At 32.0% G+C, this 4322-nt stretch overlaps 1 protein-coding gene and 1 non-coding gene across 2 annotated transcripts in view; both read left to right on the top strand.

The window, feature by feature from the left end:
• The window catches only part of LOC105620736 (mannosyl-oligosaccharide 1,2-alpha-mannosidase IA-like), a 150182-nt gene that overhangs the window by 137695 nt on the left and 8165 nt on the right, over positions 1 to 4322 (top strand). The gene's annotated exons all lie outside the window — the stretch shown is intronic.
• Trnad-guc lies at positions 3099 to 3170 on the top strand. Its single transcript has one exon. It is a non-coding gene; the product is annotated as a tRNA-Asp (tRNA).

Genomic DNA, 4322 nt, shown 5'->3' with positions numbered 1-4322 from the left:
TATATATATATATATATATATATATATATATTTACATATCCTTTTTTAATTAAATACTGTAAGATTTGATTAGAACTTTTTGAATTTTTGTTAACTCGAACGAAATTCACTAATTAAAAAGAGAGAGTATAAGATTTTTTCAAAAAAATATTTTTGTGGACGAATATATTTTAATAATAATTCTATTGTATATTTCGCGAATCGCTTTTGTTTGATTCTATATTTCTATTTCGTGCCTATCGACATTATTGTCAGCTCTCAAAAATTATTGGTATCTAGATATCGATATAATCAATCGAAAATTTTCTTAGAACATTGCGTGTTTAAATATTTTAATGTGTGTGTAAATTTTTTCATTTGGAAACATTACAAAATATTACATTATACTTGACTTATATTTTGAAAGATATTCTTAATAATTCAATGAAAAATACTTATTAAGTAGATAACTATTATTATCAGAATTCTGAAGAAACAAATTTCGATATTGTCAAATGCCCAAGAGTATAAAATAATGCATGAATCGCGCGTTACGCGAAGTGTGAATATTTTATTTACAATGGCGCTTTAGAGCATCAAACGCGGTGCGGGTGTACGTCGATTGATCATTGTATGATTCAACCGTCGACGAAATATTCGGTTTCGATGCGTTATTGATAGAATATAGCGGCATCAAAAGCAACCAGCCAGGCCTGTGCATCGATCTAAATTACAAAATCGACTTTGCAGACAATCGATAGGTTTGTCGCTGCACTCGGACTATTGACGAGTGATCACATACGCTCGTCCTAATATCAGATTTAACGTCGACATGGGGGAAGACAAACAGCCCTCGTATTGGATGATGAAACGCGGGACGCGACAAACATATGGCTCCGAAATACCGCTGTAATAACGGGATGTAAATTTACCGGGATAGACGAACGCGGTGTACCACATTGCATCATGAAAATTCCGCATAGTTCGTTTTGAATGCGTTTTTAAACTAGATATTCACATATGCTGCGAGATATTTCACTCCCCGATCCACAAATTGTAAAAATTATGAATAAAAATCAAGTGAAAGCATCAACAGTTTATTGGAAGCGTTTTAAATTATATATTATACTTTTATCATAAATGTGATAAATAAGATTATTTTATATCTAATTGTATGTGTGTGTGTGTGTGCGTGCGTGCGTGCGTGCGTGTGTGTGTGTGTGTGTGTGTGTGTGTGTGTGTGTGTGTTTATAAATAGGTAGTTTTACATATTGTACAATAGACTTATAAATAATTCTTTACAATATTGCTTTATTATCGATATTTATGCCAATATTTTGTTTGACGAGATATTAACTAGAATTTAAAAGATCTACCTATTTATATCCATATACCTTTTGATTATAAATTAATTGTATCTATTATGTAAAAAATTAGCTGTATTTTAATACATAAATATTAGCTTCAATATATATTGGGTATTTAAATTCAAGTGCTTTAAAACAGAATTTTATAGACAGGTAGTTATATATTTGTGAAGCAAGATCGCCTCTGGTATTTAGTATTCAACGGGTACTTGTTTGCTGTTACATGAATACATAAATCAGACATTTTTATATTAAAATTATATTTTTGACTTTGTGCAACAAACACTTTGTCATGAAAATGTTAAAAAGAGAGAGAGAAAGAGCGAGAACGAGAGAGAGAGAGGGAGAGGGAGAGAGGAAAATGATCATACACTAATTTGATAAAGTTGCTTATTTTCGCTTTTCCCAAGCGGGATTTGCCGGATTCGCAAACTGGCATCACAACAATCATTAGTTAAACGACAAAGTAGTTTATAACCCCAACGAGTCACACTAATGAATCGATAAACATATCACCGGCAGTTTAGCGCGCGTAACTAGACAGCATAAACGTGCAAATTCGAGCGTGACACAAGATGAGAACGAGAAATGGTTGCGTCGCGTCGCAATATTCTATTACTATTACTGTTCCAGAACTACTATTAACAATCTGCTCTTATAAAATCATGTGCCTTTGTTTTTACGAGACGAGACTGATGGCGAGTTTTATTCGCGTTTAATGTACGACTTATGACATCCGACTTGTTATTTAATCCATCTTTCTTGCAGAGGATTGCAATGACGTGATCGCGATTCAATGAAACATGAACAATGTAAATACGAAATACACATTTAATTAGATATTCTCTAGATGTCATCTAGATACGGATTATGCGAATTATCATAAATTATACATGGTACACTTCTTTCTATTCATTAAGAAATTTGGAAAATTTATCTCCGAATCTATCTTTAAAATAGTTTCGATGCTGAAATAATTTTGTAAATTTTAAATACTATCATTGCAACGCATTCTTATTGTATGAAAATAATCTTAATTATAACGATTAAATTAATTTCTTTTAAACCCACTAGACAACGTTAAACGACTGTGATTATATATGATTTGATATTTGCATAATTACAAAGTAGACGTGACACGTTTTGAAAAAATAATATGCATAATTTAACAACACGGTCGTAATTCATACAAATGTGTATTTCACAGTTGCACGTTTTCTGCCTGATTTAATTACGAATGAGATTAGGTGAATTAAATAATGAAAAATTAATGTTGCGTCTACAAGATACTTATGTATTCATAAAATGAAAAAAAATTTCCTTGATAAGAAAGAAATCTTAGTCTCCCCCATGATAAGCGAGTATATTAACCAAAACATCCATTATTTACGTTCCATTCCATATATATATATATATATGTAAGTTACGTTCCATTATTATATAATCATTATGTAATGAGATGTTTCTTTACGAAATATATAAATATGTACATATGTATCTATATTAAAGTTAAAATTAAAATATATAGTTTATAAATATAGATATTTATTAATATTAGAAAGACATTTTTAATCTTCTTGTTTTTATTAATCTTTTTAAAATTAAGTTTAAAGAACATTAAATATTTTATATTTGTTTATATTGAATGTTAAAAAAATTTTTTATAAAATATTTTACAAAAATTGAGATAATGAAATAGGAATATCTTGACATATTCGTAGACTATAATAAGAGAAGAATCAATTCAACAAGTCCTCGGTAGTATAGTGGTCAGTATCCCCGCCTGTCACGCGGGAGACCGGGGTTCGATTCCCCGCCGGGGAGGAATTTTTTTTTTTAATACAAACACATTTTGCAGTCAATAGATATCTTGTCCCTTTTTTTTGTTAATTCTTTGTTTATTTTAAAAAGTTTATTATAAAAAGTTTACTCTTTTTACATAAACTTATATGGGAAAATACTTGGAAATAGAATGCAATTTTATATAATCCAATAACTAATATTTTATATAATTTTTTATTTCTCGTAATATCAACAAATATGTTGTGATTACGTATGTTTCACGATTTTATTAGCGTGAAATTAGAAAGATTGGTATCATAAAAAAAAGGGAGGGAGGTACTGATATTTTGAAACTTGAACTGATATTTATTCTTTCGATAATTTATATGCGTTATTTTGAAATTCGCCAGTCTGAATTCGATGCGTTCGCTTTGAGATTTAAACGCTTCATGGCCTGCTCTCGCGGGACCGGTCAGGCCCGTATACAACTCAAAAACTGAATTTATTGACTGGCGGGACCGATAAATTGTTTCGAGGTCCGTGGCAGGGCACAGTGGCGGATGTTATTGAGCTATTAAATCGTGATTACCCGCGTGTTATTGGGTGCGGCGACACGGAGACGGGACATTCTTCTTTGCTTCCATCCAGCTTTCCCTCTGCAACTACCCCCTCTTTTCCCCCTTCTCTCTTCACGACTACATCAATCGCATCCTGTCCTAAACATCGCAAGTACGATTGTGCGTCTCTTCTTTTACTTTTGTTCTTTCTTCCTTCTTCTTTCTTTTCTTTTTTTCATCGACGGTGGTACTGATGGTGTACGAACCTGTTTCCTTTTTTTATAAACTGCACCTGCATCATCCGCGGAGTCTCGAGACGAAATAAATGTTGAAGGCGATCTGTGTGAAAAAGAGAGAGCTTGGAAATGTTGGAGTTTTTTGTACACTTATCTGCCATTGTGCTGAGATATACGCAATGTATAAGATTATTTGTCTTAATTAAGATAATTTATCTTTTTACTATTGTATGTATTATACATTTAAATTATCACTGAAGAATGAATCTCTTTATATACTTATGTACACACACACACACACACACACACACACACACACACACACACACACACACACACACACACACACACACACACACACACACACACACACACACACACACACACACACACACACACAC

Source organism: Atta cephalotes, assembly GCF_000143395.1.
Source record: "Atta cephalotes unplaced genomic scaffold scaffold00028, whole genome shotgun sequence".
Classification (NCBI taxonomy): Eukaryota; Metazoa; Arthropoda; class Insecta; order Hymenoptera; family Formicidae; genus Atta; species Atta cephalotes.
Note: the sequence above shows the minus strand (reverse complement) of the source record. Positions and strands in the feature narration are given on the sequence as shown.